Source organism: Oreochromis niloticus, linkage group LG3 (assembly GCF_001858045.2).
Source record: "Oreochromis niloticus isolate F11D_XX linkage group LG3, O_niloticus_UMD_NMBU, whole genome shotgun sequence".
Taxonomy (NCBI): domain Eukaryota; kingdom Metazoa; phylum Chordata; class Actinopteri; order Cichliformes; family Cichlidae; genus Oreochromis; species Oreochromis niloticus.
In genome coordinates, this window is record NC_031967.2 from 45,585,734 (window position 1) to 45,610,346 (window position 24,613).

General features: G+C 38.5%; 1 long non-coding RNA gene across 2 annotated transcripts; it reads left to right on the forward strand.

Annotated features, from left to right (window-relative positions):
- The first annotated feature begins 7,662 nt into the window (after positions 1-7,662).
- Positions 7,663-10,860, forward strand: LOC106096561 (uncharacterized). Of its 2 annotated transcripts, XR_002058426.2 has the most exons (4): positions 7,663-9,594; positions 10,185-10,359; positions 10,477-10,567; positions 10,720-10,849. It is a non-coding gene; the product is annotated as an uncharacterized LOC106096561 (long non-coding RNA). The 2 variants fall into 2 exon arrangements; XR_003215564.1 differs by lacking the exon at positions 7,663-9,594 and having other exon boundaries at positions 10,130-10,359; positions 10,477-10,642; positions 10,720-10,860.
- The last annotated feature ends 13,753 nt before the right edge of the window (positions 10,861-24,613 follow it).

The window sequence follows — 24,613 nt, forward strand, 5'->3', positions numbered from 1 at the left end:
CCACTGCTCGTCAGCAGTGAGTTTTGAAGCTTCGTTACCCATTTTAATCCTTTACAACTACACAACTGCGGCACCTTCTCTGGCACGAGAATCGAGAGAGGTAGTTGACACGGCCTTCTACTTTCAAGCTATTCTTAAAAGCGGTGTCAGCTTTACGTGATAAAACACGACCTTTTTCTCTCTTCACCAGTACTTGGGTGGCCAACAGCAAACAAAATAGTGGAATAGTTCAGCCTCCTTATTGTGCTGTAAAATCAACTTATTCCATCAACACAAAAATAAAACAATAAATACCTTTATGCGCGCGCTAACTTTACCCACTACAGGGGAGCTACCAGTCCCAGACGAGCTCTATTTTATTTTAAAATGCTACCAGCCCCTCTCTGGGCGAGCTTACACGGTTTTACGCAACGTGTCTCAGTGTGTCAATATTCACCTGCTTGTTGAGTTATTGCCGGGTTGTCAGGTCCTCCTCATCGACCCCCACCGTCGTGGACCACTTCTAAAAACGCTGGCCAGAACCCGAATTTCAACGTCTCTGGACTTTTTATCCTGTACCTAGACAGGAGCTGTCGACAGACTTCAGCGCGGGCTTCTCACGACGTCAGGACTCGATGAGGTTTTCCCGTGGGATCACACAAAAGTGTTATGTTAATCCGGCTCGAAGGACCAAGAAATGTGAGGAGTTTCCTTTTAATGCAACTCAGATTGGAATAAATGACACTCAGACAGGTTTTACAAATTAACGTGCACACGGGTGAGAGCTCGAAGGAGACTCACACCCCCTGGAGCAGTGGTCAGCCTTTATTTATACTCAAGCATGTTTGCGTCTCAGAAACATGCAGGAAGAGATAACATACAACTGTGGAGGCTTCCTGCAGAGCTTGCACAGCGTGCAGGCTTCCTGCTGAGCTTGCACAACGTAACTTCCTGTTGAGCTTGCACAACGTAACTTCTCTAGTAAAAAAGAGCAAACACATCTAGAAAACCTTAAATGAAATGTACTTCTAAACATAAACATAATAAAATCTTTCAACACTTTCTCTCTAGGGGCCACCGCATATATAAACATATATAAATAAAACCACTTTTATATAAATAAAACCACTTTTTTTACATTAGTAATTCCTTTTGTGCATAATTTTATATTATTGTTAATAAAAATTCATTAAAGCAACAAAACAATCTGAAGAGCCGGTTGGGAGCCGAAAGAGCCGGCTCTTTTTAGTGAGGCTAGCCGAAAGAGCTGGTTCCCTAAAAAGAGCTGGAAATCCCATCACTATTGCAAATGGACAAGAATTTAAAGGATTCATCAAACAATGCAAAAAGAAACCAGAAGAGAGATAGAAAGAGAGGGTAATGGAGGAGGGTGTGCAATGTTTGTGAAACAAGGGATCCAATATAGAGTTGTAGTTTTAGGAACACAGAATATATTATACTTGAAGTCTGGGGAGGAAATGGCAGCGTCAGAGTGATTAATTTTTACAATCTAGCTAATAAAGTGATATCAGTGGATGAATTTGACACATATTTAAGGGGAAAAGTAATTTGGTGTGGGGACTTTACCATTACCCCATAATGTGCTGTGTGCATTAATGATCGGAATGGTGCAGTGATTGAGGAACTGATGGAGATAAAGAATTGCATGTGTTTGAATGATGGAAGTGTTACAAGAGTGAATGTTAGAACGGGGCAGAATCAGCAATTCACCTTACATTAGTGTCAGATTCATTGGCAGGTATTTGTTCATAGCAGGTACTGAAAGAGACAACTGTAGGCAGTGACCATTATCCTATAATGACAGAGATTGAGTTGAGAATAGAGAAACAGGAAATAAGGCTGGTGAACAAGTGGTGTTTTAGTGATGGTGATTGGGATACATTTAGAATAGTAATAGTTAAATGCTAAAGATTGATATGAATGTGGGGGTGGATAAGTTAAATTATTCTATTTTAAGGCAGTTTTAGAGGAGGCAAGCAGGTTGATAAAGAGAAAAGAAGGTAGAAGGGAAAAGAAGATTGTACCTTGGTGGATGAAGGAGTGTGACACATCGAAATGGTAAATGGCCTGTATTTGTATAGCACTTTACTTAGTCCGTATGGACCCCAAAGCGCTTTACACTATATTCAGTCATCCACCCATTCACACACTGGTGATGGCAAGCTACACTGTAGCCACAGCTGCCCTGGGGCGCACTGACAGAGGCGAGGCTTCCGGACACTGGCGCCACCGGGCCCTCTGACCACCACCAGTAGGCAATGGGTGAAGTGTCTTGCCCATGGATACAACGACCGAGACTGTTGGAGCTGGGGCTCGAACCGGCAACCTTACAAGGCGAACTGCCAACTCTTGAGCCATGATCGCCAAATAAGGCTTTTAAGACCTTAAAGAACAATCACAGTTTTCAGAATTTCATTGAATAAAAAAGATTGCAAGCTAAGGTAAAAAGAACCATTAAAAATGCAAAGAGGGACTTCTGGAGGGGTTTTTGCAATTCAGAGGGGAAGGAGACAAAAATACAGAACATTTGGTCAATGATTAGAAGGATGAATGGTATGAAAAGGGATGGGATGGAAAGGTCACAGCAGTAAAAGATGAGGAAAAAGCAAATGTGTTGACAAAAACTTTTGTTAAAATCCACAGTTCAGGCAATGTTAGTGAGGGAGGGCGGCGAGGAAGAGAAATGACAATTACAGAGAATAGAGACTTATTGGAACTGGTCGAGGATACAGATGATTCATTAAATATTCCTTTTACAAAGACAGAACTACATCGAGTACTCCAGAAATTAAAATTATCAGCACCAGCAAAAGATTAGGTATGCTATATCATGTTAAACCAACTAGGTGAGTCAGCTAAAGATCTTTTGTTAGAGTTGTATAACAGAGTTTGGAAGGGTGGGAAACTGCTGCAAAGCTGGAAGGAGGCTTTGGTGGTATCCATATGTAAACCAGGGGGGGTTTAGACAAACCCAGGAAATTATGGGCCTATAGCTTTAACATCGAGTGTCTGCAAAGTTTTTTTTTTAAGTTTTATTCTTTCTTACCTTTCTTTCTGTCTCCTTTCACTTTTTAAAGGTTGCTATGTTAGAAAACACATTTTGCCCTACCATGCTGTTTATTGACGTGGTAAATAAATAGTTTATGAAAATATCACTAAATCTGTCATTTATTATTTTTCATATTCAGTAATGACCATGTCTCACCTCTAGTCTTCTGTCTTAATTTCACGTTTCCACCATATGGTGTAGATAGTTCAGGAGGTTAACTCAACCAAGCAGTCTTTGAGTTTCGGCTAAGTACTGTTTAGAATACCAGAATAGGGAGGATGGTGTAGATTTAAGTTTATAAGATTGAATGAAAACAAACGCTGTACACTGTCTTGTTGGTACATATGTATCAAAGGCTTGGTGGGCCAGTCTCTAGTCAAAATGCATGGGCCGTTTTTATGTCCCAGTCCAGTCCTGTATGTCTAACCCTGTATGCAGTCGACAACGGGATTTCTCTCGTGGAAATATGAACATTATTTTTTTCCTTTCTGCTGGTAGGTGGCACAGTTCACTTGTGGCAGGATAGTGCTAACATGTAAGCAAGCTAGAAGACTGGCATCTGTCACGAGTTCAAAATATTGGGGATGGATACAAGAGGAAAACCAAAATAACAACACTGGTCCGGCCGGGTCAAGTCAAACGATGATTTTAATGAACACACGTGTGGGAGATGAATACTGCACGCAGACAGCACCAGATCTCTCACCGAAAACCACACAACAATAGTTTTTATGAACATCAGGGTATTAGAACGCCCCCTCATGCATAAAGTAGGTACAATACAATCAATGTTGACAACTTTTAACACATTAAAAGAACATCTTCTTCTTCCCGAGGCCAGATCCTTCCCAGTAATCTTCTAACTCTGCTTATCCCCTGGAACAAACAGTGTCTTCTGCAAACATAATCTTACAGCTACAAGGCCTTGCAAACTATTATTTGAATATCTGAACTATTACCTAAACATGAGTCTAACTACTGTCTGTGTGTGCGTGTGTGCGTCTCGACCTCAGCATCCACTCTGTCTATAAGGACAGAGGCCAACTCTTCATGTGTGCAATAACCTAACTGAAACCATACATGTAGTCTGTTGAATAAATGTTCTAATCAAATGCCACTACTCAAAGCTTAATAAAAGAATATAAATGAATAAAGGATAATAATAAATCACATAGTATATGTGTTTTGTAAGCGTGTTCTTTCCATAGCTCAAAGTCCTTAACACAATAGATTGTTCGGACCTCGCGCCGAACAAAGCTTCCAACCCTCCGCTAGCTGACCGAGCCCCCTCTTTAGCAAGCACAAAAATACAATGCATGTATATCAAAATGATTATCACTGCACCTGTAATAGAAAATGTTAATATGGGATTATGACAATACCTGTAAATAGAAGATTAACATGAGGTTATAACAATCACTGTCATCCAAACGTTAATGTAATGTCAATAGCTTCAATAAATGCTTTAATGCAATGCTTATTATATGATTTCTGATGCAATGATAAAATAACAGTAAAATATCTCTTCTCACATCCTTGCTGGGTATCCAATTAGGGAAGCAACACTTTAAGTCAGCTTTTCTTAATGACAGAATTCTGAGTAAAACCAAAGTTACTTTCCATATTAACTAGTTGCTTTGAAAGTAACGAGTAACTTGAAGTAACTGAGTTACTTTTGATAGAAGTAACTAGTAATGTAACTAAGTTACTAATTTAAAGTAACTTACCCAACACTGGCTGTTACTAAGTTTAACAATATAATCCACCCACTGTCATCATCTTTGTACTGTTCTTTCTATGTGTTGAACTCCCTGAGTGTGAACATAGATAACCAGCGAGCCAAACTGCTTTTCAAGAGCCAGGAAGGTGAGCATATTTGCTTCTTTAATGACATCAAACATAGCAATGATCTGGAACTGACATCATTGAACTGGAATGAAACTAGAAAAACACATAAAACAATACTCTTAATGGATTGTCATCAATGTTCTCTCTAATTTTTCATGTGTCTGAGTGAACACACAAGCTCCCTGAGCGATCCCTTGGACCACTGTGAGCAACAGCAGACGTGCGCACTGTGGTCACGCCAGCATCCAATCCATCCAAGTTACATGGTTTATTAAAATAATCAAATTACAGCATTTACATTTATGTTAGACTACTTTTAATTAACTGCTTTAGCCCACTTACAATGAAAATGTAAAAAAAAATCTAGTCATTGACCTGTGTAGTATGAAATACTACAATAATAATAAAATAACTTGAACTCCAATTTCGAAAACACTTTTTTTTTTTTTTTTTTTTTTTTTTATAAAGCTCTGACTTGTATTATGAGTATGAGTCTGTGGTCTGGGAGAGAGTCCTGTAACTATCTGCAAAATATAGTATATAATGACCAATGCTGGGCAATTAATTAAATAGTTACTCCTCAAAAAAGTAACTCAGTTTGGCAAACAAAGTTTTTGCAGCTATTTTTTTTTTTTAAATGCAGCCAATGCATTTTTAAATAAACATTTCAAACTATTTACAGAACAATCAGCTGTTCTGCATCAAATTTGATGCCACACAAATTATTTGTGCCACTCCAAAAAATAATTTCTGTCCACTATGAGATAAAGGAGAACAACAGCCTGATACCTGCAGGCCTGACAACAGGAGATGTATCACTCCTGTAACACCTGTAACATTCAGCAGTCGCCTCATTGTTCTGACATACACAACAAAACTATTGACTACACTACACACTAACTACACAAGATTTGCGCTAAACGTCTCAAATCTCTCACATCTCAAAACACCGCAGTCACTGCTAAAACTTCCCCCTGTTTCTTAACAACTAGATGCCACGTTGCCATACCATTTTTTGATTGGTCGACATGGTACTTTTTTGGACGAATAGGAAAGGGGGGGGTTGGTTTTGCTCACAGGTTTTCGAGCATTTTCCTTATAAAACGCCGTTTTTACTGTTTCTTCCCGGGGTAAATATAAACAACTATAGTATTCAGGAAGAAAACCAAATATTGCATTTTTTTTTTATCACAACTCTGGTTTTACGTGGCCTATCAACACAATTTAAAAACTGGTATAAAGTCCACACTTTTTCCATCAATTGTTCCGTCTGTCCTGCTCACATCTCCAATGGTTGTACACGTTGTCATTAACGCGGCTTCACTCCACATCAGCCACGCCGCTTTGCTAGCTAAAACACCGGTGTCGGCACATAAGGATGCTGTCATAGCCTGTCAACGACATTGATTGGCTGCGTATATACGAATGTGAATCGCATTATTGGCTGGACTATGGGATAAGGTGGCATCGTTCTAATCCCATACGGGAGCAGCCAGTCACTTACTGACTAACACTGCAAAACAGAATTGTTAAAGTATTCATTTTAATTTCAATTCAGGTTAGATTTTTTTTTGTGCGCAACGCAGATTTTCTGTGCGCAGAGAACGTGCCAGCAGTGCGCAATTGCGCACGTGCGCAGATTAGAGGGAACATTGATTGTCAAATAATCAGCAGGTAAGTATATTCAGGCACTTACATAGGTGACTACAAAATAGGTCAACTGTAGATATACAAACTGATATTAATACAAAGAAAAACAAGCGGGTAGTGGGTGAGCGTACACTTGTATCATTAGCTCAGAAGCTACGACCTATTAACTACTGCACTTCAAAGAAGGTACAAAATAATGTCTAGCCATGTTTTTCCCACTGTTCTCTGCACTTCCTGCATAACATTAGAACATGCCGTAGGTATTACAGGTACTGCACCGTAGTGGTTTTTATCATATGTATCTAATAGACTCCAGTTTGTTCGTGTAAATGGAGAGCCCTCTTCACACACTAAAGTTAATTATGAAGTTCCACAGGGTTCAGTGCTAGGACCAATTCTGTTTACATTATAGATGCTACCATCAGAAGGTATAACATACATTTTCACTGCTATGCAGATGACACCCAGCTTGATCTATACATGAAGCCAGATAACACACACCAATTAGTTAAACTGCAACAATGTCTTAAGTAAGTAAGTAAAATTTACTTATATAGGTTTTTCTTACAGATATAAATCATAAATTGCTTCCCAATACAGAGAGTGAAAATTAAAAAGAAAGAAAATAAATCAAATAACAATTTAAAACAGTAAAAACAACAGAAAAACAAAAAAAATTGTTGAAAGCTTGTCTATATAAAAATGTCTTCAACTGCTTTAAAAAAAATCAGTAGAGTCATTACAGCGTAAAAACAGTGGAGGATAATTCTACAACCTTGGTGCTGCCTGAAAGGCCCAATCACCATGGGTTTTGAATTGAGTGTGTGGGGCCACCAGTAGACTCTGACCTGATGACCTTAGAGCTCAAGAAGATGAATGCGCTTTCAGGAGGTCAGATATAAGCTGGGGAGCTTGACGATGTACACTGTTAGCCTTTGCAGTAATTTCCATAGCTTAGTACTGCAAAATCAACAGTAAAAAACTCTAAAGGATGTTTGCAGTTTAGTACTGTAATTTGCAAGTAATTGTGGGAAAATTCCATGAGATTACATTATTTTTACGGTAACTCACCGTACTCATGGAAACAGCTGTAAAATACAGCAAATGTAACAATTGGTGATGTTACTGAGATTATACTATTACACCATCGGGATTTCTGTTGTTTTCTACTGTAGATCTATAGAGTAATTACCTAAATCCTCATTCAGAGTGTATTACTATAAAATGCAATTCATTGTGAGAGTAGTATCACATGTAAACTACAATATACAGCATCATTTTTAACTTGAGTAAATTGCAGCTACACTATTTGAAGCATTTGAAGTATAACTGAAGTATACTAAGAAGTACAACAAAATACCCAGCAAGCATTGCAGTGCTTTAACTGTAAAATTAAAATAACTATGAAACAAATAATTGATGTTTTAAACAAGAATTTGTCACAAATTCTTGTGTAATGTCTTTTACCTTCTGAACAGAGTAAGTGGGATAAAAAAAAAAAATGTTTAAACCGTGAGTGAAAAGGGTTAATAGTTAATAAACCTCAACTCTCAAATCATTTTCTCACCTGTTTGCAATATAATTCTGGTACGTGAACTATGAGTGTAGTTCTCTGCAAAGGAAGCCTTCTGATAGTTGGAACTATTATCTGACTGTCTGGGGAATGGAGTGATTAGTTACATGTGAAAAATATGTTTCAACTGGATTTTAATTACTATGTTTCAACCAGAAGTAACTCAAATATAAACTAAAAAGTAAATCAATAGTATACTTGTAAGTTTAGTATTGTGTTAGAGTAGAGTATATTTTAAGTATACTCTTATAGACTGGAAAGGACATTATGCTAGTACAGTTATAGTGAAAAAAGAGTACATCCAAAAGTTCATTTCAAGTATACTTCTATATACTAAAACGGGGGCCAATGTAGGTAACGTATACTTAGACTGATTTCCTTTCTATATGTTACATTTAGAGTAATGTTTAAAAGTTACTTCATTTAGCAGGGTGTAGCTTTTTTCTCTTCTTATTCTTTTTTATACTGGAACTTCATTTTTTCTGTATAAGGTGGTATTTTTAAGACACCTCTGCCCAACTACAGTGAACTAACCAGAAGTCTCGAAATATGCTCTGGTGGTCATTAAGTTCAGGTGTCACATCCATGAAACCTACACCACTAACCAGCATCAGTCCTACAACTTCACTCTCAAATTTAATAAATTCTGGGACAAGCAGAAACTGCATTTTTAGCGGTGCATTTTGTGGCAGGCCAGACTGCTATAAAATGCACTCTCCTTGTAGCACCACTTCATCTTGGTTCAGAAGAGATGTCCTGGATATACATGATAATGTAACACGGGTGTTTTTGTTTGTTCATGTTTAGCGCGTTGGGTTGTGTTTTTAAAGCGAATGTTACGTTTTTAAAGCGTGTTATGCGACAGGTGTGTGTAGCACTGGTTACACATCTCAATGGGAGCGCATTAGTCGAGACCACACCTTTACCTGACGTACAACGTGACGTATGGCGCACACTTTCAAAACAACAATGGCGGATAGAAGATATTGATCGAGGCGGCTAATGCTCCTTTCGCTGGTTGCCAACCACCATTAAATAACAAGAAGAAGAAAATATTGATCTGCTTTTCTTAGTTTTGCACGTTTAAGACGCAATTCAAACTCAAACAAAGCTGCAAAGCAGGAGAACAACATGACCATCAACTATTCTGTGCCACAGATCCAGTTCGCTGCAGCACACAGTGATGATGAGATGGTGGAAGAACAACAGGGACAATTTACGGACCGTTAACATGTGCAACTTAGAAGTAGTCAGAGGTAACTGGATGGAGTTCAGTCAGGTTAAATGCACGGTTGATTGGATTATGTCTGAAGATCGTATGCTATTCGTGACAACTCTGCTAGACTCCAAATTGCTCGTCCATGAGGGATTATCTCAAAAGTAAATGAAACAACTAAACTTGACACTTTTTCCCTAAAACGGACTGACATGGGAAACATTAAAGTTGGATTGACACCAGCTAATCAGTCTGAAGGTAAGTGTTTTTTCACTTATTCGAGAGAAGTCAGAAATGCGTTCTTATTACTGTTGGTTTTGACTTTTAAGCTACCCTGCCAGGTTATTTTCATTCAAATGCTAAGACAAAATGTCAATATCTATGAATGTGGAGACTCAAAAGACTAGTTAGGTAATAGTTGCCGATGGATTTATGAGACTTGATAGAAAGTTGGACGTTTGCAACAGGTGAATCGGTGAACTACCGAGGTTGCGCCCAAATGCTTAAAGCTGTTAGCTGGTCAGTGTTTTCAGGTGTGCTTGTACAAGCTGTAATTTATTGCCGTTTACTTGTATTTGCTTAATTGTTTACTAAATGTTTGAGGTGTGAAATAAACCCGCAATGGAGTTTGTAAACAAAATATGGGTGTGTGTGTTTGGAGGATGCGTTTGTGCGGGGGGGGGGGGTTAGGTGGGGGGGGGGGGGGGGCACGAACATTTTTCTTGTAAACAAAGGGGGGCCTGGCAAAAAAAAGTTTGGGAACCACTGATCTAGACAGTGTGAAGAAGTGAAGTATTGAAATTATTTTATGTTGCATAATGACAACATGTTGCCCCTATACATTTAAGGACAAAGTTCAATGACCGCCACCTGCTGGATGGTGAGTGCAGAGGGGCGTGTAATTGTTGAGCTGGACAAAGAGAATATCTTTGCTGATGCGATGTCAGTCTTCTTTGGTTCATTCTATGTATTGAACCTGGAATACCAGGAGTCAGCATGTGCAACATTGGAACTAATTCAGAGGTATGTTTGAACAGTTAGCTAATAGTGATAGATGATGAATAAATTATCCCTAAGTAACTATTTCAAATCACAACTCAATGTTACTGTATGTTACTATTTATTGTGGCATGCTTTAAGGTTTTTTGTAAGGATAAACCCTGAAGAGGGAACAAAATGTACCTCCAAGGTTGGGACAAGCAGAAAGACTGGGACCACTGTGAAGCGAAAGGTTGTTCACATTAACCGTCATGTCACAACTTTCCTCCAGTGGCTTACTGAATTTGAGTGGAGAACTTCAAATTAGGTAACTGTTTTTGCCATTTTTAGTGAATTTCTTGTATAATTTAAGTGACCAATGTGTTGTTACCTGTGTCTCCACAGATGATCCATGGCCCATGCTTTCTGGACATTTACACAAGACGAACATCAATGAAGACAAGCTCTCTCGCCATCTTGCAAGACGCTGTCTCTGTCCAATAGGTTTTTTGAGTGCAACAGTTTTGATTTTTTTTTTCCTTGTTTTACCCGTTTGTTAAAAATTATTTCAGCTACTTACACTTTAATTGTCACATGTATTGGCTCACCCTACAAATCAATGAACTCAGTCCACAAAGCAAGATCAGGGTTCAGTGCAGGTCAGTCAAGTTCCTTCACACCACACACGCTCATCCATGTCCTTGTGGACCTGGCTTTGTGCATTGATTTGGTGGTGTGAGCCAGTATTTTGGACAAAGTGTGTATAGAGGCAGAAGTGTGGGGCTTGATATTATATTCATTACAATTCAGTTTATTTGTATGGTGCCAACAAAATGAATGCCAAGGCACTTCACATTGTAGGTTTCAGACCCTACAAAATATAACTAAGAAAACCCAACACTTGAGCATATGTTGTCTGCCATGATATGGATATGACATAATATCGTTATTGTTTGTACAACCATCTGAGAAAATAATGGATTACATGGTTTAGTAACAACAAGTGCTTCCTCAATCAAAATATGTTTTCAGTTCTTTTCAGTTTTTGATTTTAGAAATGTGTATGTCATCAGCGAAAAATCAGAACAGAAATAAAAAGTGGTGTGAAGCACATGAATTATTTTGTGTGTGTGTGTGTGTGTGTGTGTGTGTGTGTGTGTATCTATCTATCTATCTCGATCAATCGATCTTTAGTGGGTATATATATGTTTTTATATAAATATAAATAAATAAATAAATGGTACCTTTTTTTTTAATACAATACAATTTTTTTAACTCTCCAGTCTCTTACAGTATGTTACTGTTTCCTTAAATTACGGTAAATTACGACGTGTTAAACAGTAAATGACCGCCTGTAGGAACACGGTATCCTCTAGCAGAGATGAATATTTTTGGTACTGATGATGCGTGACAACGGTAAGTTACTGGTAAATATATTGCAGTTTATTACCTTGTAGCGGGCTTACAGTGACATACCGTGAATAAACGGTAGTATACCAATTTCTTAATCACAGTATAATGTTACTTTGTTGACGTAATTTACGACATAACGACATAACGGTATCTCACTGGCGTCACTGTCGCCAGTGAGATACCGTAAAAAAAGCTACGGTGCGTTACCATAATTTGTCCAAGAGTATTATACCACAACAGCAAAAAACGGTATCATCCTGCAGAACGGTAAGCTACCGTAATACGGCGTCACGGTATGACGCTGGCAACAGTGACGCCAGTATGTTACCGTAAAGTGGAGATGAAAAGTCTAACAGTGTAGGCCCTAAAGGTTAAAATGAAACCTAAAACTTAGAGGCAACCGGTGAAGGGAGGCCAAAACTGCAGTGATATGACATCTGCATTGGTGCCTGGTGAGAGTCTTGCTGCAGCATTCTGCACAGTCTAATTAGTCTAAGGGTCTAATTACTGGAGTCATATGGTCGGGAGTAATAATTAAAGTTTCTGTTTTATCAGAGTTTAGTTGGAGGAAGTTCTCGTTTAACCATTGCTTGATTTCTGTCAGGCAATTACTTAAACTAGATAATTAACAAAAAACTCTGAGACTTTGAAAGTGCAGTATAACTGAATGTCATCAGCATAGAGATGATAGGAGTAGCTCCTAATAATTGGACCTAGGGACAATATATAGAGTAAAAAGAGAATTGGACCCAGGACAGATCCTAAGGTACCCCACAAGGCAGAACTGTTGATTTAGAGATGACTTGATTCATACAAACAATAAAAGATCTTTAAGATAAATATGACATGAACCATTTTAAAAAAAACACCAGTAATCCCAAACAAGTTCTTGAGCCTGTTTATCATGATACTGTGATCTACAGTATCAAAGGCAACGCTGAGATCTAGCAGAACCAGAACTGTGTACTTTCCAGAGTCTGAAGTCGGTTTCATATGACCAAGCAGAGCACTGATGTCCTGTAATGTAACAGGAGTAAAGGAAGCAAGTATCAAAGGTGAGCAAATTGTAAGCTTGATACTGAGAAGATGATGGAAAGATACTTGACCTGGGTGCAGTGACCTTATTTGTGAAATAATTCAAAAACTCATTACAATCAGATGTTGAGTAAACTGGTGCATGAGGAGCATCAGGAGAAACAATAGGATTAATTGTGTTAAACAAGATTATTTTTAAGCTATAATTTTCTAATTTTCTGCTTCTAAATTCAGATAAAACTGAGTTTATTGTACTCTGCCCTGAAAATCTTAGAAATATAACATCTAAACCGATTCTAAATAAAATTTGAATTTGAATTTGGATGGCATTACCTTGGCCTCCAGTAATGCTGTGAGGAACCTTGGAGTCATTTTTGACCAAGAAATGCCCTTCAATGTACATAATAAACAAATGAGTAAGACTGCTTTCTTCCATTTGTGCAACATCTCTAAAATTAGAAATATCCTGTCTCAGAGTGATGCTGAAAAACTAGTTCACGCATTTATTACTTCCAGGCTGGACTACTGTAACTCATTATTATCAGGATGTCCTAAAAACTCACTGAAAAGCCTTCAGCTGATCCAAAATGCTGCAGCAAGAGTACTGACAGGGACTAGAAAGAGAGAGCATATTTCTCCTGTATTGGTTTCCCTTCATTGGCTTCCTGTTAAATCCAGAATTGAATTCAAAATCCTCCCCCTCACACACCTGCATCAGACAAGTCTACTTAGAGCCCTTGGTGTGATTGAAAAGGTAAAAACAATCCATTTTGTTATGTAGTGAGAAAGAAATGCCTGGGGCTAGATGTGTAAAAAGGAGGGGGAGTTATACAGTTATATAAACCACAATCAAAAGCAAATCTTAATAGGAATGAAAAGTTCTATGCAAGATTGTTATTTTTAATAAAAAAAAAATCCTCTTGCCGATGTTCTTTTTTTTTTATTATTATTCCAGCTCAGGTCCTCTACCAGAGGCCTGGGAGCTTGAGGGTCCTGCACAGTATCTTAGGTTCTAAAATGTCTGGAGGAGAGTGAGTCCACAGTGAAGATACTGACAGCTGCTGATTTATGATCAGTGGAAACTGAGAGGCTGACAGGAAATCGTCTTCTTCCAGATAATTCTTCCACAACTGATTTCTAACTGATAATTGATCTCTAATCTCTGTCTGTCTCACTTCCTACAGCTGAGTTAGAAGTAGCTAAATCAGTCACTCTTTTCAACATAGACATAGATTCATTATTAACTTTTAGATTTGCTTGTTTGTATTCATGGCTCCTTTAATGTTTGTGTTGGACTCCTTTTTCTTTGATTTATTTATCAGACATACTTTCCGTGATTTGTGATTTATTTACTGCTGCAGTTATACAACCGATACTTATATTTGTGGAGGAAAAGCCAGTGAAGGTTATAAAGAAGAACTGAGGGAATGAAACTGAGATGAAACTGCTGTGATTGGCTGGAGCGTGAGAGGATAAAAAAAAGAAGGGAGCATAACAGAAACTGACAAACAGAACAAAACACATGGGGAGTGAAAAGAGAGGAGTCGAGTACTCAGTGCATCATGGGAAGTCCCCTGCAGCCTAAACCAAAGAGATGGTCCAAGGTCTCCTGTTCCAGCCCTACCTATAGGTTCGTACCATTTAAAATCAACACAGGCCTACATCTGCGCTCACCCTCTGCAATTTGCATAAAAATGTGATTATCCAAAGTCATATTTAGTTGGTTCACATCATTATTGAAACTAGAAGTGTTTCTGTCACGGTTTGTGGGGCAAGCCGTGTGGAATTTAATTAAGGTCCCAAGATGCAGACACTGCTGATGTGAGCGAGCTTTATTGAAGGAGAGTGACATACAACCAAAAGCAGGGGTGACGAGAAAGAGAACTAAGAAATACTCTAAACTGGAAAAACTAAGAACTAAACAACGAACCTGAACATAAAGGGACAGAGAGTGGAGGCAACATGAAGAGCGACAAGCAGGGAGAAGTGCGTGGAGGAACACAGAGAGATGACTAACAAGAAGGAGAAAACACAGGGCTAATATAGACACACGAGCAATGAGGGAATGCGAAACAGGAGGGAGACACAGCAGAACCAAATGAGCATGACGAGAGACAAAGCTGAATGCACTGACATAAGACATGGACCTTCACAATAAAACAGGAAACACAACATACATGCAAAGACACAGACTTAGAGACACGAACTGAAAACAGAGAGAACAAGGAAACCAAAACCTAGGAACTAGAAATCAGAAAACATAACCAGGATAAACTAAAGCAGAAGATAATATTGTCGACTATCGAAAAGACTCGCATGAGCTTGCCAAAGTTGTACAAGTTGGGCTTCCGTCACTTGCGTCCAGATCACACGCTGCACTGCCACGCTACTCTGTCTTTATCACTTCCATTTCTGTGTTTGCACATGCGCAGTGTGAGAGGTTGTGTTAAATTGGCTCGTGGCACTGCTTCAACAGTGTGATACCCTCATGAGGGGCGACCAGGATTTCAAATAGGTTTGATTTTCTTGTGACCAAACGATTGCTGATCGGGAGCTGGTCGTTAATCGCTTCTCATTATTGCATGTATACTACACAATCCACGACACACGATTAAGGCAAAAGTCTGGCCTAAGACAAACAAAGAGTTTTGCATAGATATTATATGACATTATATGCATCACAACCCAGTTAGAGCTTCTGAAGTTGCTGTTTCTGACACTCAAACTTTATTAACATTTATGTTTGTATGTTTTAAGTTACCCAAGTTGCCAAATTCACGCAGTCACAGCATACATTTTCAACTTTGTTGTTATTCCAGTAGTTAGATGCTATTTAAGCTTACTTTGCTTACCTGTTTTCCTTTTTTTGTTTGTTTGTTTGTTTTGTTTTGTTTTTGTTTTTTGTATTAATTCACTTAACACTGGTCCATTTCCTACACTGTCTAAAAATCACCTAACCTCTTAAGCCCCAACACCCCCTGATACGGGGGCAAAAGGCAGGAGATCAGTTAGGCTTGGGGCTTAAGAGGCTAACTCCGGAAAAAGGAAATTCGAAACACAAAGAAACCAACAGGTCTTGGATTATGAATTCCAATTGAAAATTTCCTGTTCAAATCACTCTCCGAGTCTGTATGTGTATTTGTGCATGCACACATGTGTACATCAATCGATGTATTACATGTCTACTGATGTGTAGATGTATGTGTAGATGTGTGTATATGCATTTGGATTTTTCACAGTGTTACCCCAGAGGCCATTTAAACAGGCTTACTGCCTTACACATGCTGTAATTAGTTTACTTGTTTTTTTTCTGTGTAATAATATTCAACATTGCTATTAATACATTTTTTTAAAAATGCCTCTCTGTGCAAAATGGGTTTAAAAACATAAAAAACCGTGGGATACTGTTGTTGTTCATTATTTGGACAGGAGGAACAAGGAACAGGAACAGACTCTAATCAACAGACGTAGGAGAGCAGATCCCTTTGGTTTAACCACATGTTAAAGAACAAACATGACTGAGAAGATCATTGGAGACTCTCTCTCCATTACAGACACTTATCAGACCTGCTGCATCCACAAAGCCACCAGTGTTGTGGAGGACCCCACACACCCCTCACACACACTCGTCACCCTGCTGCCTTACACACACACGCACACACACACACACGCACACACCCCTTCGTAAATCAAGTTACTTTTTGCACTTTGCTCAGTCTTTTGCACAACCCACTGTTGCAGTAGTCTGCCACCTACTGGCAGCCAGCTCTTTGCAGCTGTTTCTATTTATGATTATTACACAAAACCTACCTCAGGTGTTTTCAAGTAATAATTACACACTTTTTAATTTTGCCTTAAAAGATTATTCATATGCCATTAAATAGAAACGGACAGCTACGCATTTTACAGCTCTGTTTCCTGCTTATCACACAGAAACTACTACAGGTAATTGACCATCCAGGAAAGTAAATCTCCAAAAGTTGTTTCTGTTCATCTGGACGTAGCATTTTGCGTTCCCACAAAACGCTACGTCCAGATGAACAGAATCAACTTTTGGAGATACAGGTAATTGAGTCGTAATAACTTTGTAATAATGTGGTAAGTTCTAAGTTATTACGACTCAATTACCTGTATCTCCAAAAGTTGATTCTGTTCATCTGGACGTAGCGTTTTGTGGGAACGCAAAATGCTACGTCCAGATGAACAGAATCAACTTTTGGAGATACAGGTAATTGAGTCGTAATAACTTAGAACTTACCACATTATTACACTCTTGCCTCTCCCTTGTTACCTATGATTACCAATTTACTGCCAAGCTGTAATAGAAATATGCTAACGATCATTGAAGCTAGGTTAAGGAGGAGAGCAGTGAGCAGCTGTATGGCTTCATGCAGTGAAAGACCTCTACAGATGTGATCTTTGTTCTGAGAGTGTTGATGTAGAAGTTTAGAGAAGGTCAGGAAGAGCTTATCTGCGTCATTGTGGATCAGAGTAAGCAGATGATTGGCTGCTGAGAAAGGAACTGTGGTGCTGCATGTGGAAGTCAGCAGTGGCAGAGAAGTATATGTGGGTGGTGTCAGCAGTAGTGAAGTGTGCAGTAGGAGGGACAGATGGGTTGAAGGCGGATGTGGGTGCTCAAGGGCCGTGCAGAGATGTTTGAAGGGGTGGGTGCTCAAAGTTAAAAAGGGGCACACAAAACCAGGCGGAAGAACAACAATCACTCTCCACTTGCTGTCCATCTGAGAACAAGGCACTGTTTGCTATTGCATGAATCTATTATTTAATTATCCACATTTAAGGATTCTTGCACATAACCCTTAATAAAGTAAATATAAAAAATTTTTATAGAACCAAAACTTTGTGTTTATTGTTGTTTTTATACCTCTGCAATGCAACAACTGCTACATGTGTTATTGTTACCTGTGCTCTTTTTAATGCAGCTGGTGAGGGATCCACTGTCTTTAGTAGCCTCACACAGCTCCTGTCACTGTTTCCTCCTCATGTCCATACAGGGTATCTAATGACCTGTGATAAAATCTGTTAATGAAACTCTGCTATACAGAAGAATTTCAAAAACCTTCTCAGTGGATTTCCTTCTCTCCTAAAGTGCAGATGACATGTGTGTAACTTTTGAAAACAAAGGGCAGAACAGGAGTTGATAAAATCCTGTCACAGGGGTACCCCAGTGAATGAAAAAGAGCAGGGTTTCACACAAATCAGTATCACAAGATAAGACCATTAAATTAAGTCCCTGCCAACATGTGCCAAGAACACAAGTTATGCTGTGAATTTTCACATTGATTACACTTAATTTATAAATCCATTCAACCCACTCTCCTCTTTCTACAAACTACCATTTTATTCCACACACGCACACACAAGTAAACTATCACACGATCAGCTGACTTCTTCCATTGTTCTGAAAAAAACTTGTCATAAGTCCTACAGCCACTAGAGGGACTTATTGTCTGTCTTATGCTGATAAGGATAACTGGCTCAAAGGACTGATGCTGATAAACAAAGTCTCCACATTTAATGTTGGTTAAGACAAGATTATCTGCACTTTCACATTTCAACAAATCAATATAAATTCCTCACATGCTGCATGTCTTGTCAATGGGTTGATAGATATCATCTGACTAGTGCACAAATACAGACTATTAGTGCCTGCATGTGCTTGTCTGACTACATCTTTTGGCCACATTAATGACTTTATGCCTTAATTTCTTGCGAATAATATAATTATGCATCTCGTTCAAAAACTGAGATCTACGGGGATTTTACCACAAAATCATCTATATAGATTACAGAGAATATTCCAAAAGAGGAAATTCCAGTCAGACGCAGTTCTGTGGGTGAAAATGGATTATTTATGTCAGAGGTTGGAATAGAGAAGCCAGACTGCTTCAAAATAATAGGAACTCAACAACTTGTGGCAACAAAAGTGTGCAAAAGAGCAGCTCTGAAGACACAAGACATCAAACCTACAAGCATGTAAGTTGGTGTGCAAATATATATGCAGCCCCATATAGCACTACCACCTACTATAGTTGTTAGATCACAGTGGAAGATTCTTTTCAATTTCATTTATATAGTACAAAATCACAATAAAAGTGGCTTCAAGGTGGTTTATATTGCAAGATAAAGACCCTACAATTAAAAAAATACTCATTACATGCAGAATTGTGTATAAACACTGAAAAGAGCTGCGTGTAGAAGAAATACTCCTATTTCTACGGTGCTGGGGACTTCCCATGATGCACCATGACAGGATAACTAAGAGAAAATCCAAGGTCATGTGATCCAGACATAACTGTAAGCTTTATCAAAACGTTTTTTGCCTAAATGTAGAGAGGGTGTCTGTCACCCGAATCCAAACTAGGAGCTGGTTCCTTATAAAAGGGGCCTAAAATATATATGGTTTGTGAAAACAACACACAAAGAAAAGCTGCAGTGAATTGCACAATTTAATTCAAACCCTGCAGTGGTCAGTGAGCATACATATGACTGGTGCTGGTATGATCTTTTTTCAGGTGCTTGTTATATCTCACTTCCTGCTCCCTGTGAAAAAGGTTTATTTTCTGTGTGCTCTATAGATTACTGAAGAAAAGACGACTGACTGTTTTAGTTCTCTACAAAAATGTGAAGGGAATCTTCCTTCCAATCCAGTAGATGTCTGTTTAAATATTGTAGGATGTTGTTCTTATTATTGGTAGGGAAGATGAACTTTTTTTTTTCAAAGTATGACTGTGCACCTTATTAGTGAGAAGACATCATGACATCTTAAAAAAACAGCTGAGTGGAACAAAACAGAAGTACAAGATGTGTGTGTAGCTTAAGTAAAGCAGATGTGGTCTGTCTGGCAAGTCACGTAATGACTGTCGATTTAAGAGTAAGCAGCTTATTTAAGTCTAACAGTGAAACCTCTGCCTATCATCTTTGGTGTGTCTATGCAGGACACTATGTTTAGAAACAGGCACATTTCATTACTAGAAACAGAAACAGGGTCATTTTTAACTCCATTGCACGTTTAAAGTAATTAAAGTTCATTTGAAACCACATCATCTCATCTCTCATCTCCTCTGAGGTGTGTGAAATGAAAATAAAAAACACATACTTGTACACTAAAACACCAAAAATATCAGCTCCAATGTGCATTTGCAGATAATGATGATGTAATAAGCGTTTGCTTTTATTATTTTAGTCAACTTATTATATGTGTTTCTTGTTTTGTTGCAGCCATGTCAGGTCAATTTTAAAATGCAGGCAGTTCAATTTTATTTTAAATATGACCAATTTACAACAACAGCCCCCTCAAGGTGCTTTATATTTTAAGCAAAAGACTATATTAATACACAGAAAACCCCAACAATCAGAAAACTCCTTATGTTCAAGAACTTAGCAGCAGTGGAAAGGAAAAGTCATCTGCTGTGACTGACTGGGGCCTGAGGGGAGGGAGAGAAAAGAGAAAAAAGACACAGAAAGATACACTGTAGAAGAAAGTTACAAATGTCTTTGCCACGAAACACATTTGAAAATAAGGGTAAGAAGATGCAACAATGATGAAGACCCAGGATCTTCCATAGCTCTCCAGGACACAAGGCCAGACATCTCAATGACAAACCTGTGTCCACCTAAGAGGAAGAAGGAGGAAGCTCCCGGACGCAGCTCTCAAAGCCAATGGACAAGAGCCCCAAAGAACCAGAGGAAATGGTCAGCCAATCCTGCTAGAGGCTAGCCAACAAGAGCCGAGAACAGTCTCGTGCCAGATGTCTAAGAATTATTCATTAACACCAAAAAATAAAAATTATACAGGCTTTATGTCCAGTATTGTTTAGTGATGAGTATCACAGCACATGAAGCCTCAAAAACCAGGATTTCAGGAAGTACGTTAAATACAGAAACCACTTAGAGAGCCAAAGAAATTTCAGTTCTTAAAACCAAACAGAATAAAACAAAAACAAACAAAAAAGCCCCTACAAAGTTTTAGTTTCAGTTCCTCGTGCTCAAACAATTATATCTTGTGTCTAAAGGAGTCTTAAATAGAACTTCAGTGTCAGAGAGGAACTTTAGTTAAATACCAACGATAAACACCAATAATCTAACAAAACACACTACTTTAAAAATGTAAATTACATTTTTAGAGATATCTTAAAAAAACACAATAAATAAATCAGGGGATTTTGTTTCTGTGCAGATTCATAATGTGAGTTACTGGCAGCTGACCTAAATTTATCGAAAATGAATGTAGGTCAGCTGCCACAGCCACAAATCAGACAAATCACAGCTGGGTCGGCTTCTTAAATAAATTCACTGCAGTTCGCTATCAAAATGATAACACACTGTTTTTATACACTGCAATCCCATTAACACATTCCATTAACCATTGGGCATTTCTGAAACCTACAGACGACATTCAAATTAAATTCAGCTCAAGATATATGACACATAAACTAACACTAGAATTTCTATGGGGTTTCTAATAATATAATATATAATAATACAGTTAAGAAACATAGATTTAGTGGAGTCCATCTTACATCCACTTCTAGTCCAAATGACATCACACATCGCATTTAATCCACATGATAAAAAAAATTAATAAGTCAGAAAGAAGTAACTGAATAATTTATTTGTTCTTCCTTTCATGACCACAGTCACTGAACTCTCTGCAAACTTGTAGACTCTGTAGACAGAACTTTGGAGACATTGTGGTTGTATCACAGACTTAAAAACTGAGAAGATTAAAAGACATTTAAACTCATGAGATTGTGGCACGTAAAATAATTAATATACATGACTGATCTTCTTCTATGCCCAAAATACATAGTAATATTAGACAGATAATGTGTGTTTTTTGTCTTTGTTTTGGGTTTTTTAAAACAGGTCCATGACAAAATATCAAAATATCTAAACAGGTTAGGTGGTGATAAAACTATCTATCTATATATCTATTCAAAAAATTCCCCTCTCGCCACCTCGTCTTGACCCTTCCATGATGGCTCCTCTTCTTGCTCCTTGAGTGGGGACAGAGTATCTCCTTGGTAGATCCTGCACTTGATGGCAACTTATGCTATTGGCTTAAAGTTGGCCTCTAGTGTTGTTCCCCACATCCCCACAGAGTTCCTGATGAAGGCTCTTAGGGTCCTGTTGATCTAGGATTTAAGTATGGGGCATCGAGTCATAGGCTTTCTGGCAGTCAATCCAGGCGGTGCACAGACTCGTCAGTATGGTCTTGCAGTCTCGGGTGACTGCTCTGTTTACCAGTGGTAGACAGAGCAGTCTGTCTAAAGTGCATTCGAATTTGAATTAAAGTAACATGTAGTAATAACAATGCCTCATGTCTCTGTTGCAAAACTAGAGATTGGCTTTTATTTGTCACTTATCCATAGAAAATATTTTTAAAGGCTTCTATTATAATGTATATATGTACAGTGGCTTGCAAAAGTATTCGGCCCCCTTGAACTTTTCCACATTTTGTCACATTACAGCCACAAACATGAATCAATTTTATTGGAATTCCACGTGAAAGACCAATACAAAGTGGTGTACACGTGAGAAGTGGAACGGAAATCATACATGATTCCAAACATTTTTTACAAATAAATAACTGAAAAGTGGGGTGTGCGTAATTATTCAGCCCCCTGAGTCAATACTTTGTAGAACCACCTTTTGCTGCAATTCCAGCTGCCAGTCTTTTAGGGTATGTCTCTACCAGCTTTGCACATCTAGAGACTGAAATTCTTGCCCATTCTTCTTTGCAAAACAGCTTCAGCTCAGTCAGATTAGATGGACAGCATTTGTGAACAGCAGTTTTCAGATCTTGCCACAGATTCTCGATTGGATTTAGACACCAGACAGGTCAGGGATAAAGTTATTGAGAAATTTAAAGCAGGCTTAGGCTACAAAAAGATTTCCCAAGCCTTGAACATCCCACGGAGCACTGTTCAAGCCATCATTCAGAAATGGAAGGAGTATGGCACAACTGTAAACCTACCAAGACAAGGCCGTCCACCTAAACTCACAGGCCGAACAAGGAGAGCGCTGATCAGAAATGCAGCCAAGAGGCCCATGGTGACTCTGGACGAGCTGCAGAGATCTACAGCTCAGGTGGGGGAATCTGTCCATAGGACAACTATTAGTCGTGCACTGCACAAAGTTGGCCTTTATGGAAGAGTGGCAAGAAGAAAGCCATTGTTAACAGCAAACCATAAGAAGTCCCGTTTGCAGTTTGCCACAAGCCATGTGGGGGACACAGCAAACGTGTGGAAGAAGGTGCTCTGGTCAGATGAGACCAAAGTGGAACTTTTTGGCCAAAATGCAAAACGCTATGTGTGGCGGAAAACTAACACTGCACATCACTCTGAACACACCATCTCCACTGTCAAATATGGTGGTGGCAGCATCATGCTCTGGGGGTGCTTCTCTTCAGCAGGGACAGGGAAGCTGGTCAGAGTTGATGGGAAGATGGATGGAGCCAAATACAGGGCAATCTTGGAAGAAAACCTCTTGGAGTCTGCAAAACACTTGAGGCTACGGTGGAGGTTCACCTTCCAGCAGGACAACGACCCTAAACATAAAGCCAGGGCAACAATGGAATGGTTTAAAACAAAACATATCCATGTGTTAGAATGGCCCAGTCAAAGTCCAGATCTAAATCCAATCGAGAATCTGTGGCAAGATCTGAAAACTGCTGTTCACAAACGCTGTCCATCTAATCTGACTGAGCTGGAGCTGTTTTGCAAAGAAGAATGGGCAAGAATTTCAGTCTGTAGATGTGCAAAGCTGGTAGAGACATACCCTAAAAGACTGGCAGCTGGAATTGCAGCAAAAGGTGGTTCTACAAAGTATTGACTCAGGGGGCTGAATAATTACGCACACCCCACTTTTCAGTTATTTATTTGTAAAAAATGTTTGGAATCATGTATGATTTTCGTTCCACTTCTCACGTGTACACCACTTTCATGTGGAATTCCAATAAAATTGATTCATGTTTGTGGCTGTAATGTGACAAAATGTGGAAAAGTTCAAGGGGGCCGAATACTTTTGCAAGCCACTGTATATATATGTATACACACACACACACACATATATATATATATTCTATCATAATATAGAAAATGCAAATGCATTTTTGCAATTTTGTTGCTTACAATTGTGCACATTTTCTATATAGCATGGTCATTCCAAGGCTGACGTTTTCTTAACACCCCCAGCAGCAGAGTGACCCATAAAATGGTGCCAACAGTCCTTAGCAGGAAGTAAAGAAGAACAGGAAGTTGATCATAACATAGCAGAGTCACCATGTCATTGTCTGTAAAAAACAACAACACAAAACACAACAAAAAACATCCTTAGTTAATATATACAAAAAGCATAAATAACCAATTATTATTTGTTCTTGTCAAAAAGAAATTATTGAATTTCCAATATAAAACTCTCCGTCTAGAGGACAAATGATGCCCCAAAATGATGCTCCATCATACTTTCAAACACGTATCCACTGTACAGGCAGGTGATACAAGCCCAATTATACTGACAATAAAAGGGTCAAATATTCCAGGCGGGTGAATACATTTCAGTTTATACTGGGTAAGTTATAATGCTATCATATGATCACACTGCCAATGCTAATTACATTAGCACATGCAATGAATTCTGAGTGAATTTCTAATAATATCTATTATTAATGCACTTATTCTGCATTAAGCTAGCAGAATAAATGCTAACTATGTTCTACTCTTTTCTAGTGGATATATTAGGTACAGTTTGATTTAATAAAGCTTTAGAGTATGTCATGTAATATAAGGCACTAAGATTTATTTTCCAAAATGCCTTTTCTTGGTTTTTG